This window comes from Phascolarctos cinereus, unplaced genomic scaffold (assembly GCF_003287225.1).
Source record: "Phascolarctos cinereus isolate Bilbo 61053 unplaced genomic scaffold, phaCin_HiC Scaffold_157;HRSCAF=726, whole genome shotgun sequence".
Classification (NCBI taxonomy): Eukaryota; Metazoa; Chordata; class Mammalia; order Diprotodontia; family Phascolarctidae; genus Phascolarctos; species Phascolarctos cinereus.
This window is the reverse complement of record NW_027555466.1, coordinates 19,634-33,897: the sequence shown is the minus strand read 5'-3', so window position 1 is coordinate 33,897 and position 14,264 is coordinate 19,634. Positions and strand designations below refer to the sequence as shown.

Here is a 14,264-nt window from a genome sequence, read left to right as displayed (position 1 = left end):
AAATGTTTTAGCTGTCCTATCTTTTTCACTTCTACGCCCACCCCTTAAAAACTTAAGAGTGGGGCATTGAACTTTCAAACCTACATTCTTGAGACCAGTTCCCTTTCTTATGTTACCTGAAGCAGGAACCATTGACTCTGTTTCTCTGAAAGCACCCATTTAAGGCCAATTCAAGGACACAATTTACATAGGAATGAAACGTAGAAAATTCACAGTGGATTAAGACATAATTGTTATCAGTATTAAATTACTGTAACAAATTAGCTTGCAAATGGAAATTTAGTAGGCCTTCTAAAAATCATACAAAAAGATTTTGCAAAACATTACTTTGTAAAAAGTATTTCCCTTTCTAAAAAAGCTTACAGTTTATCCTGATGTTAGCAGGAATAATCACTAAACTTTCATGAAGAACATTTGTTAGAAATTTTTAAGGTGACAGATATCTTTCCTTTCTACCTTAAAGTAAAAATAAATCTTTAAAAATGGAATTCATTAAAACTAAGTTGATGTAAAATGTCCTCAAGTAACATAAATAACTTCCCAAAGTACCATAACAAACTAAATTCCTAGTTGTTACAGAATTCCTAGACATCAAAGTTCCTTAGTCAAAAACAGAGAAAAAAATTCAGTTTTTATAATGCGTGAAGAACATTACCACAATAACAAATATTATCAAACTTTTAAAAATTTACTCAGTTTTTATCTCAAGAATTCTCATTTACTCAGGAATTTCACAACACAGAAAATGTTTACACAGATTTTATAAGAATTATAGGTGAAACTTCCTCTTAAAAGCAAATAAAATTTGGAAGTTTATTCTAACCCATTCATTCTCCCCTATTTATTTATTTAGTTTTTGGAGGGGTAGACAAAAATATATTCCCAAATGCAATACCCTTGTTAAGCTTAGAAATGTACTGGACCAGTATTCTGATTGCTTTTTCTTTCCCATAATGACCAGTCTTTAAAAGAACCCACCCGGGGATCTAGCCTGAAAGGTGGGTGGACACAATGCCCTCCATCTCTCTGTAGCTCCATCTATAGGTTTGGATATGAGTTTATTTCTCCATCCCTCTACTTTGAACAGACCACTTCCTCACATCTTCCTAAACTATCTAAAGCTATTCAGCTTTCCTTTTTTTTCAAATCTGAAGGGAGACAATTGAATAGGGCTCTCCCTCCCTCTCTGTCTCCTCAAACTGCCCTTACTATGCACTCGAAACAATCCACTTGTCTGAGTTTCCTTCAGTGTACTTAAGTGCAAAACAGTGTAACAAGTTCTGAAATTGAGAACATCACATTTTTACCAATTTGGATGAGTTGGGGCTCGTGGGGAAACATCAACTAAACCCAGCAAGCCGCAGTCCTCAGCACATAAACCATTTGTCTGTGCTCCGGTACACAAGAACTTTTCTCTTTGTCTCCACACTCAAACTTGGCCAGAGTTAGAATGCAGAGAGAGAGAGAGAGAGAAACTATTACTCATGCAAAACTCCCAAAACCTTCTCACTTTCAAAACCTCCAGTCACACCATGCAACTAAACCATATTCCCTTCAAAATTTTCTACACATACTCCTCTCTCCTACATGCTTAAACTTCCTTGGCTTTCTTTCTAATGATTTAAAATCCCCTTAAAACCTGTACATATCGCATTCCTTTCTAAATTCTGACCTGACATTTCAAAAATCCTTCCCAACTTGCCCTCTACCAACCATATAACCTAAATAATAAAGTATTTTTCTCTCTTTCCTTCTCCCATCCCCCCGCTCCTTTGAGGCTGCTGTTACCTGGGGAGAGAGAGAGGGAGAAAGAAGGCAACTTTTCAGAGTTCTGCTGCAACCTTTGGCTGTCTGGCTGCAAACAACCCCAAAGGGAGGGAAGTGATGTACTAGCCCCCATTATCACAGAAAACAGACAAACAATAAAAGCCTGAACACAAACACATCCTCCCAATGGAAGTCGGAGGAACTGCCCTGGAGAAAACTGTCTGAAATCCAGTCTGACACCTGCCTTTCAATACGAAACAGAGGTGGCTTCAGGCAGATGACCACGAAAGAGAATCTCTTAAAAACACAATCTCTACACGTATAAACGAATAGCCCAAAACAACTAAATCAGAAACCAGGAACCAGATATGGGCATAGTCCTGACGTCTGGGGTGCCCGGGGGATCAAGGCGCTAAGCGCTTCTGCTGCGTCCGGCCCTTGTTCCCCACCAGAAAACAGGTCTGCAGACACTTACTTCCGGAGGGTTACCAGGTCCAGGATCCACGGGGGCCAAAATGAGGTACAGTCAGGGGTCGGGGAGGTAGGCTTCTCCTAGTCCTGAGTTCTGGGGCCCTGGAACATCATCAGGGGCTGGCTCCCCTAAAAGTCGGAACAGAACAATTCCCCCCTCCCGAGGCCGATGTCCTCTCCAGGTGGGTCTCTGCAGCAACACTGTACCCTGCTATCTCGCTGGGGCCTCCAAAATGTTGTATCGAGAAATCAGCGAGCGAGACCCAGATGTAATTTAAAATGTGGATTTATTAGCGCGTGGCTGCCAGGGGCATGCACACCCAAATCAAGCAGCCCCGATCAGGGGTCAAGCTAGGGTTTATATGGAAAAGAGCATGGGAAAGAAATGCCAGGAACACTGATGAGCTAATCCAAAGGTGCAGGTGTCTTTGGGGGCTATGGATGGGAAAGTACAGGGAGTATACCGGACAAGGAGGGAGATGACAGAGGTATGGATCTTTGGAGTCTGGCAAGAGGAAGAGTCCTTGGGCTGGCCAAGGACAAAACTCCTTGGGCTGGCCAAGGCACCTCTCTCCCTCTGTCTTGATAAGAGAATGCTCTGCAACAAGGGAAAGCTGTCTCACAAGACAGGAACTTACTAAGGAATTGGGAGGCTTCCAGAGATGTGATCTGAGAGCTGGGGCCTGAGCAGCCCAGCTCTGTGTAGCTGTACCAGGGAGAGAGAGAAGGGTCATGCTGAGGCCCATGCATGAATAACTGCTAGGCACAGCGTCCTTGGGCTGGAGAGTGGTTTGCAAAATGCATTACAAATATTCTCACAACCGTGAGAAGTAGGTGCTAGTGTTGTCCTCATTTGGATAGAGTAATTTATTAGTATTGGTATGTTCAGCCACAACCAGACAAAATCTGTGCATTAACCTCAATATCATGATATCATTTTGGTCCTCTGAGCACAGAGGAAAAACAACTTGAAAATGAGGGTAATATAACAGAACTGGAGCCTGAGGATTCAAGAGCAAGTCCTAACCACCTTCAAGAGTCTGAAGGACAACAAATGGGGCAGTGAACCTACAGATTTTATTTTAAAGATCTTAAGGTTTTTTTTTTCCCTGGTTGTTCATTTTTTACATCCTAGAAGCATTTAAGGCAGATTAATTTATTTGATGCCTTTTGGTTCTAACTGATCAGAGCACAGGGCTTGTGAGTGAACTATTTGTATAATACAAGTGTTTAATCGAGATTGAAATTAGAGTTGGGCACACCAGAGCTGAATTGGACCAGGTCAGTCTTTGGGAATAATGACTATAGCAGGAAACCCTGACCTCAGGGTAGGACTAATGGATAATACATTAATGTGAAATGAGGCCACTGAAACTTTGTATAAAATATTCCTGTCCCCCCAGTATGGTTTGAGAGTTCACTCTATAACCTTTTACATGGTAACAAACAACAGTATTGTTAAGAGCTGATGGAATTGCTCTTTAAAAACCATTGGAGAGTACATAGGGCCTCCTTTCATTTTTCTAGTAAAACAAGTCTGCATCCAGCTGATGAAGGTCAAGAAAGGTTGATGCATATATAAGAATTTTGGGTCTCATAGTAAAGCGAGAAAATGGATTTTGGTCATTGAAAAAAATAAAGCTTTACACACATACACGTATGTACAATTCCAATGCCCCTCCTTTCAGAGTTGAGAGGATCTGAGGAAATGATGTTTCTAGAAGACTCTTTGTACCCATAAAATACTATATAAGCATTAGCTCTTCGCATTTCTGTAAAACAATGTGTCTATTGGGTAGTACTTTAGGGCACTTAGGTGGTAAAGTGGATAGAATGCTGGGTCTGGAGTCAGGAAGACTGAACTTCCTGAATTCAAATCTGGCTTCAGACCCTTACTAGCTATGTGACCATGCACAAGTCACTTAATCCTGTTTACTTCAGTTTCTTCATCTGTAAAAATAAGCTGGAGAAGGAAATGGCAAACCATTCCAGTACCTTTATAAAGAAAACCCTGGGGCAGCTAGGTGGAGCAGTGGATAGAGCACCGGCCTTGAAGTCAGGAGACCTCAGTTCAAATCTGGCCTCAGACCAAACACTTGACACTCACTAGCTGTGTGACCCTGGGCAAGTCACTTAACCCCAATTGCCTAAAACACAACAACAAGAAAACCCCAAATGGGGTCACAGAGTTGGACACAACTGAAACTCCTCGACAGCAACTTCAGGCACCTCCCAAAGCATCCAGTTTACCCATGTAAACAAGGACAAAAGCAGATAAGCATCAGTTCAGGCTATATAGTATGTTGGCTAGATGGTATTTCATGGGTTGAGAACTGACTTTATGGGTAGTTACTGCCCTGGGGAAACAACTATAGCTACAAGAATGCCTGTTCTAGATTGCTCCAGGCATCTCCCCCTAATTTCCTTAGTATTCTTCATGTGGCCCTCTTTGCCCTTTGCCACACCTGCTCCCAGAATATTCTTTAATATATCAGCAGTGAGGAGAGCACTTCATGCCACTGAAGTGAGAGAGGCTTATTAACATATAAACTTGGGTCTTCTATGCTGTAGGAAAATCAGAGTTAAGTGCTGCATAAATAAGGATCCTGGGGTGTATGGGTCAGTACCTTATTGTAAAAGACAAAAGATGTCCTTTTGATTCTGAGCAGTATCCTATTTAGGAGTTTCTCATAGGTTCATCAGAGGCAGCCCATTTTTAGACATCACTACCACAGGAGGAAAAAAATGGGGTTTCTCAAGCTAAACCTCCCTATTATATTTTCTCTCCTTCTGTGGAAGACATAGCATAGGAGTGGTGCTTTGTTTCAGGCCCACCATTCCTATAGCACATCAAAGGAATTGCCTAATGGGTGAAGGCAAGGACCTGACAAACTCAGTGAATGTTCCACTGGGGGAAACCAGGAACGGAAATGAAGTCAAGTGATTACTTGACTTCAGTGGGCTGGGTGCAGTGTCATCATATTTCACAAAACAAAAAAATGAAGAGACTGGCTAGACAATAGGAAAATAATGGTAGTATAATAAGATAATTAGGGAAAGAGATTTTTGTTCTGGTTGTAGCAAAGGCAAATAAGCATGTTTTCACCCTCCCCCAAGGTCAACTAAACAAATGCTTAATTAAAATGCCAGAGTGGTGGCTGTGTTATGAAAATAACAGGAACAGGCATCAGACTGGATAGTATTGGGGTAAAGATGACAGCAAAGAGTTAAGGATGACACCTAGGTTACAAGCCTACATGACAGAGAGATACAATAGTGTCCTCTCTAGTAAAAGGAACACTAGGAAGAGGGGAAGGTTGGGGGCGGGGCTATGAGTTTAGCTCTAGGCATGTTGGGTTAAATTCTGGTCCAGGCTTCTGACTTCATTTGTATTGGGAACTTCCCACTAACACAGATAAAGAGAGTGATGTAAATAGGGAGCACTAGATGGAGAACCCAAATCCAGGTCTGCAAAGCTCTCCACTAACTATGCAACACTACCTCTCCCCTCATTTTACAGATGTAGAACTGGGGCTCAAAGAGGATTGTGACCCCAGTCTTGACTCCAACCTTGGTCCTATAATTATTACCACCTATCCTGAAACTCAGTGCAGCAGACGGGGAATTTGTAATATTTCGACTGCAGTTGGGTTCAAATCCTGGCTCTTTCACTTGCTACTTGTGCAAGTCCCTTAACCCTCACTAAAACTCAGTTTTCTCATCCATAAAATGAGGTGGTTGGTTAGATCATGTCTAAGGTTCCTTCCAACTCTAAAAGTACATGTAGTGATCACAAAATATACCCTAAACTTACAATTCTAAGAAATGAAGAAATTGGCTGTTAAAAGGAGAAAATAAAAACCACTGCATTTAGAATCAGAATGCCTACATTTGAATCCTGGTCACGCCATGTGGTACTTCTTTGACCTTGGCAAAGTCATGTAAGGTTTTTGAGCCTCAGTTTCCTCATCTGTAAAATGTGGGTAATAACATTTGAACTCTTTCTCATTTAAACTTATTGGAGTTATTACCCATGCATTAGTGCTCACCCATTTAAAGCAACAAAGCACCGCGCAGATAAGTGGCATCCACTGACAAAATGCAAGCTCCTTGTGGGCAGGAACTATTCACATTCTGTCTTTGTAGCCTCAGTGCCCAGCACAGGGCCAACATATAGTAGACACTAAATAAATACTTGTGGAGTATGTCCTATTACTGTTACAACTGTTACCACCATTATTTTGAGCAGCATGACAATAGCTGAAGAGTCAACTTCAAAATCAGGAAGCCCTGGATTCTGGTCCCATCTATGACAAATATTGGCTTTATGACCCTGGGAAAGTCACTTAAACTCAAACTGGCCCAAATAATGTACTAAGATGATGAGTTGCAGGAATATTAGCTAATGTGCTTTATTAGAGGAAGTTTGTGCATTGTGAGAGCTCCCTACATTAATGAAATCATGGTTGTGGTATTTTTAAAAATCCTGCTATTGTGTGTGGTTTTTTTTAAGGCAATTGGGGTTAAGTGACTGGCCCAGGGTCACACAGCTAATAAGTGTCAAGTATTTGGCCTGAGGCCGGATTTGAACTCAGGTCCTCCTGACTTCAGGGCCGGTGCTCTAGCCACTGCACCACCTAGATGCCCCCTAAAAATCCTACTATTGTGAAAGGAAGCAGACATCTTCTAGCTATCCTGAAGCGGTCCTTAAATATTCTCATCAGATATCAGTTGCATTGCCTTTAGTTAAAAAGAAGCTTAAGGCATCAAACTACTTTTGGAAGACAGTTGTCTGGGACCCAACGGCTTTGATTCACTAAACCTTTTAGCCAAAGTTCACATCCACCCCCCTCCTCCCTCCTACCATGGGCTCTCATGCAAACCTTAAAGTTTTGGTGATTACCTGGGCTTTGTTTTGGGAGAGCAGGAAGCACTCAGCTGAGTCCTGTAGCTCAGAGATTATAATTCAGGACCTGCCTGTGAAGGCAGCTGACTTTCATAACTTGTTATTCCAGCTGTGGCAGAGTTCATTGAGATGTTACAAGTTATTATCTTTCAAGTCTGAGTTTTAGGTTTAATGGTGCTTTTTTCAAGAAAGATCATAGTATGTTTTCCACTATAACTGAAATGGGGAGTCATTCCCTTTCTTCAAAGATTTTTTTTTGTCTCTTTTCTAAAGCCAACTTTTAACGCAGTTCATTGGTGATTATAAAAATCTGGTAGATTTAACAGAGGAAGAGTATCACTTCTACAGTGATAGAACCAGTCTTGGGTTCTTCTAGAAGGTGGAACAGAGCAAGAAAAATTGGAACTCCCTGTTACCCATGAATGGCTCTCATCAAAGATCAGGTGGGCCACAGGAGTGAAATCAAGTTTTGCGAGGAGTTTTTGTGTTTTACCCATACACTGAATGTTTGGGTTCATCACTGACTTCCTGTGTCCTCATTTCCAAAAATAATCACCTTGTTAGACTACAGACCAGTCTGTTACTGTTGTGGGTTCATGTCATAATTTATGCCCTCTCCCTGCTTCCACCAATGAGTCCGATTTGCTTACAGCTACTTAAGACCTGACTGTAACATAGCTAGCAGAAGTGTTGTCTTATCCTTGTCACTACAGTACCTAACAATGGATTAACCTATGCATACAAAGATAAAATGCTCATACATTTAGAGTTGGAAGAAACCTTAGACATGTAGTCTGGCTCCATCATTTTATAGCTGAGGATAAGGACCAGAAAGATTGTGACCTGCCCAAGGTCACAGTTAGGAAGTAGCAGAGGGAGTATTTGAACCCAGGTCCTCAGACTCTAAATGCTTTCCACTGCCCCATGCTGCTTCCACTCCTTAGAGCACGTGAGATTCACAGTAAGGTACTTCAGGCTGCCATTCCCTTATGGCTAACTTATCTGCAATGTATAATCCTCATCCACCTACCCAGAGAGACTCTTCTTTACCTTGGCCTCACCCTATAATCAGGAGTACACATTTTCAGAGTGGTTAGCTATCCTTGGGTATGATTTTGGCCATAGAATAATTTGTTAATTCAGTCCTTCTTAACAAACATTTATTAAGTATCTACTGCATGCAAGGCCCAATGCTAGCCCCTGTGAACCTACATAAAGTCAAAAGTAACAATGTCTGTCCTCAAGGAACATAAGGTTTGCTTAGCGGTGGGGAGGGGAGAGAAATTACATTTACACAGAGAAGTAAATAAGAACTACATGCAAAATAAATTTAAAGTAACTTCAGAGGGATGGGCAGAACACAGATTCTCCATTGCCAGTATGGATCTGTGTAGGTCTCAGGCTGCCAGGTTCATCAAGACTATATGAGGAAAAGAACTGACATATATAGAGTATTTGAAGGCTGACAAAGCACTTTTCACATAGTATCTTCTTTGATCCATGACCTAGCCAACTGAGCTCATTGGCCTCAACCCAGGAAACAGTGGGCTGGTAAGGAAGGGGAAAAAAACAGCCCAAAACAGATGTTTGACGGTGGGCTCATTCCCGGAGACACTGAGAGGCCCCTTCGGGAATGGTGGTGTCATTCTTATGCTCCAACCCACCATCACATCCTAAGGGTCTTCTAATGTCTCAGCACCCATGTGAACATATAGGTCAGGAAACCAGCAAGCCCATTTTATGGTGAATAAACCATCCTACTATTTGCTCACATCAGTCATGGCAAAGACCCAAAATCTAAATGCTTCCTCTTGAATTTAGGGTGGTTGCGGGAGAAAGGCAAACAGGTGTACGTGCACTGAGCTCTCTGCAAAGTACTTTCTCTGAATTTTTTTTATGTTTACGTAAATATGATGCCTAAAAATATTTTTGTTTTCACCTTTGTTAAAAGGCAAAGGATTTTCTTGAAAACATTCCAGAAAGTATTTTTTCATCTGATCTCTTTGATGAGTGGGTCTGCATCATAGATCAAGGGAATGATGAAGAGAAGATAGAGTTCTGAGGTATTTGCATCACTCCTCAAAAATGCACATACAGAAAGGAGACTCTGGGAATGGGAAAGGATTGCAGTTTATGAGTTTGAACACATGAAAAATACACTGTTCTCTTTTGTTTTTTTTTTTTTTTTTGTAAACAAGTTCATAAACCAAATGGTTAAGAACACCTTTTTTTCCTCCTCCAAATTTTAGGCTAATGGAGCAGCTTCCTAAAGCCAATGTCATTCCCCTGAGGTATGTATCTGGAATGCTGCACAGCATTGAAGAGCAATCTGAGTGCAATCAGATGACGCCTTACAATCTGGCAGTGTGCATTGCTCCCAACATTCTTTGGCCATCATCTTCTTGCCAGTCCTGAGCTGGAGAACAAATTCACTGAAAAGGTACCTTGAGTTTTTAATTCTTCTCTAAGCATCTAAGGACACTCAGTGTTTTAAATTTGAGCACCAATTTTTAAAGATTTGGGATATATCTATCTATCTATCTATATATATATATATATACACACACACATATATATATACATAGTCACTTAAAAGTTGTAATTTATCCAGATACAAGTGAATCTGGAGTTTTTTTCATGACAGCCTTCAACAGGAAGGTTATGAAGAAGGTCGAATAGTAATAGCAGTGGAGTCATTTCTCCCCTTCAAGCTCAGGGCTGTAGAATAGCACATGAACCATGGACAGAAAAGACTCCTATGTTGCCTTTCGACATTCATCACTGTGCTTGCTGCTGCAGATGCCAGGCTAAAAACAAAGCAGTTCTTGCCCTCAAGGGATTTACATTCGTAAGGGAAGACATGTATATATAAGTGTATGCAAAATACAGATGTGTAGTCATTTGGAGGAGGGGGCAGAACAATTAGCAGCTGGGGAATCAGGAAAGGACTCATACACGATGTAGCCCTTCAGCTGAGCGTTCAAATGATATTGTCAACAAACTCAGTTGCCATTTCTAGATGTTCTTCTAGCTATCCTATCAATGTGTAAGCTGAGACATAGTCCAAGGGTATACTATGGATGCATCATATACACATACAGAAAGAGACAAAGAACCCACACTGGGGGCCAGAGAAAGATAGATAGTATCTATGTGTGTGTGTGTGTGTGTGTGTACCTACAGAGAGAGACAAAGAACCCACAATGGGGGTCAGAGCCAGATGGATGGATAGACAGATAGATATACACACATATCTACATACATAAAGAGAGAGCTCATAATGGGAGCCAAATATAGAGATACACAAATATATACATATACATACACATATAACCCCCCCACACACACACACCCTCTGTGGCCAGGCAGGTAAGAAAGATTGCCTTCAACTGTCTCCACTCCCTTCAATCAAACTACAGACTTTATTCCTTCCCAGGTTTGTGATAATCCATTCTCCCTTGCACTGAGGTAAATTAAAATGATTTTTATCTGCTCAGTATTTCTGTTTTCCTAAAGGTCCATTAATGTCACCTTAATTTTATAGGTGCAGACACTAAGCCATCAAGATTAGATCTTATGGAAAGTCATTTCATAGTTTCAAGTCTAAGCATTAAAAATAAAAAAGTAGTCTTGAATCCTGTTGTCTCTACTCCATACTCAAACTACTGCTAAGAAACTTGTGAATTTTCTGTCCTCTTTTGTATTTTTTGAGATTGGGAAGGCATATGTCAAAAGAGGTGCACAGACTATGAAAGATGCCATCTCCTTTTTGCTTTTACTAATATAGGTCTCTGTCCTGGTCCAATTTATTATCAAAAATTGTGGAAGAATATCTGGGGAAGAAATCACTTCACTGCTGAGAGAGATTTTAACCAGGTGTGACAGAGACAATGCCTCAGGTATCATGAATCATTGGATTGTTTTTTTCCCAAAAAATAACCTTATATCAGCCAGCTGCTCTTCCATCAAGGGGGACTGCAAGCTGCTGAAAGCATAGTGGCTCTGAGACTTCCAAAGGGGCCAAAGGGCAGGGGAACCTAGGATGGGACTGAGGGAAGCCCAGACTACCAACATTTTCAGAAGACCCTTAATTCATTCACCAGTTATGTTCCTACTAAGGTGGTGTTCAGGAGTATACATGAGAAGTACAAGACATAGCCCTCCCACAATGGCAGGGCCTTTTGGCAAGGCAGAAGTAGGTATGCAGCATGATATGTCAAGAAAAGCACTGAGCTTAGACCTAGCTTCTCATTAATCTTGGATATGATGTTCATTTGCTCTGTGACCTAAGATGATTCATTCATTCTCTCTGCACCTTAATTTCATCTGTAAAATGAAATGTTTTAACGAGATTCTCCCTGAGGTCCTTCTTGAGGTAAAACTACAGGACAGTTTTCCCTACACCCCCCACTTACCATCTCCCCATAAAGCTTGACTGGCCATACTTACCTGTTAACATCTCCTTCAAAAGGCTGAGATGACATAGGCAGTGCCTGGGCACTTCTGGCATGAGCCACCTTCTGCTTTTTATTTTTTCTTTCCTTTATGATTCATGTTTTTTATGCTGAGAAAACTTTGTTAGAGGAAACCCCATCTAATCAAGAGCTTAGATAGGCAGAACGCTAGCAGAAGTATGTGTGCCAAAATAACTAATGTACCTATTCTTCAATTAAAATGTGAAAGATTGTAAGTTACCCCTTTTGTTGTGAGAAAAAGTTTGAAAAGTGCATCAGGAAACAATAAGAAGTTTTTTCCGTTATTTTTCTTCAAAATTCATAAAAGGAAAGCAGTATTGTTAGTATGATTTTGTGATGGGCACTTATTAAACACTTCCTATGTGAGCTATAAGTTAACCCAATTTTAATTCCTTGACAGGTATGTCTGGCTTCCAAATGAATGACTCTTCCTACCATAGCTTAGAAAATGAGCTGAATGATGAAGTAGATGTTTCTTGCAGTAAAGAAGCTGAGTCAGGTCAGCTATAACATGGAGTCTTAAAACCGAGTGACTGTGAATTGGACTAACCTGAATCAGAAAGCATTTTTAACTCTTCACGATTTTGACTTGGACCAGCCTAAAAATGAAGAAATTCAACTGAAGCACTGTTCTAAATCCAAGCATTCCAGTGGCATCCTGTAGTAAGGTTTCAGCACAAGACTGCTCTAAGAACATGCCAGTTGGCATGAACACACTTGGTTACTTGTCCACACCTGCAGTAAATGCTCCGAAAAAGTGGAGGAGACACAAGAGTTATTCTGAGCCGCAGCATAGACTACCTAGATTCCAAGCTTACCTATCTAGGGAGTTCTATCAGAAGAAGCTCCGCAAGTCCACCTGTGATGCTATTCTCTCCCACCAAGATGAAGATAGTCACAAACAGCTCCAGCCCTCACAAGGAGGGCTTAGTTTAGTCACTCAGACTGAAGTGGAGAAGAAAAATACCACAAACCAAAACGTGAAGAAAAAAGCCTTTTTTCAGTCATGGAGGTACTCCAGTGAAGACTTCCCTTCAAATCCAAACCTGTGACCATTTCTGTGGCATCCCAGTAACATTTCATTGCAGGATCATTCTAAAAGCCAGACCCTTGGCCCTCATCACTCTGGATACTCCCCATCAAACACAACCCTTGGACTCAGAAGACTGCAAAGGCACAGGCGCTGCTCAGAGCCAAACAGACGAGGCTGCCAGCTCACCTATCACAGGGCAGTTTCTCCAATGAACATAAACAAGACAAGCTGTGATGTTGGGCCTCCGTTTGGAGATGAGGATCATCTCAAGCGCCACCAGTCTTTGCAAGTAGAAGGTGAAAAACTGATTAATCAGAGTCTGATTATGGGGATTGAGGTGGGTAAGAGTAATGCCTCAAACCAAAATGTAGAAAAGATGCTGCAGGTTACTCCACCACGGTTAAATGTTTGCTTGAGAACTAGCTATACTAGTTTGTCCTCACCAGGCATGTTGCCATCAGGTTCTTCAGTGAGCTCTCATGACAGTGCTTTTCCCCAGACTTCTGAGCACGCAGTCTCTATTCCCACAGAAACCTCTTCACCAGTTGATTGCACTTTTTCAACCCTAAGGAAACAGGCAGAACTCTCTCCTGTCTTCTGCAACCCTTTTTCTGGGATATTCAACCCTTTTGTAGGATCAGCCAGCAGCCACCAACTTTGTATTAAAGAAAGACAGTGTAGAGAGTCTTCTCAAATGCAGTCCTTAACTTTTCAGCCTATTATGTGGTTAAGGAAATGGAACACATTGAAAAACTGGTCCCTCAAAAAGAAGACAAAGGCCCCTAGACAAGACAGAAAGAAAGCAAATTCCATAAAAGGAGCCTTGGAGCAGCCAATATGTTCTTCTGAAGTCTCAGAAGCCAGTCTGCTCCACAAGAGTCAGGTGGGATGCACCCCTGAGAACCTCCAACCTAGTCAGTGCTGTAGAAACAGATGACCTGTGTAACACCTATGTCTGCCAGGATTCTGAGGACCACGGTAGCTGACTAATCAGCTCAGTGGATAAAAGACAAACTCCATATGAAGCCAACCAAGGAAGTGGTGGATGACAACCAGTGTTCTCCTGCTGCTCAACCCCCATTCAGCTGCTCTTTGACACTAGGGAGCATACTGAACACAGACCCCAATGCTAGGTGTCCAGAGACTGCAGTGGCTTGTAGTGATGGGCTGGGACATAGAACCAAAAACATTTAACCAAAGTAGACTGTGACACCCACTGGAATGACTGGTTCAGATTCCTTAATCAGATGCATAGTGTAGGTTGCCTAAAGACAACCAGAGTTTACTTTTAGCATAATAAAAAGATTTTTTGAGAGGCGTTACAGTCATTTGTGGAGGAGGGAGAGGGAATGTGTTTTTCCTCTGTATTCTAAAATTGGGTCACTGGGATATTTGGGTAATTCTTCTCTTTTATAATCAGTAGTGAGATGAGTCCCTATTTATATAAATTCTGAGATATTCATGTCAACCAGAAGGAAGAGCTACACTGTTGAGGGAAATCTTATGTCAACATCTTGTGACCAGTAGCCCAAGACTAAGGTCATGGAGCAGCGAATTAAGCTAGGTGAGAACCAGGAGCCACAAATCATCCCTATTCCATGAGGTGTTTGGA

The 14,264-nt window shown here is 41.4% G+C and overlaps 1 pseudogene; it reads left to right on the top strand.

Moving 5' to 3' along the window:
- Window positions 1-12,021: 12,021 nt before the first annotated feature.
- Window positions 12,022-13,907, top strand: LOC110204242 (rho GTPase-activating protein 20 pseudogene; annotated as a pseudogene).
- Window positions 13,908-14,264: the final 357 nt, after the last annotated feature.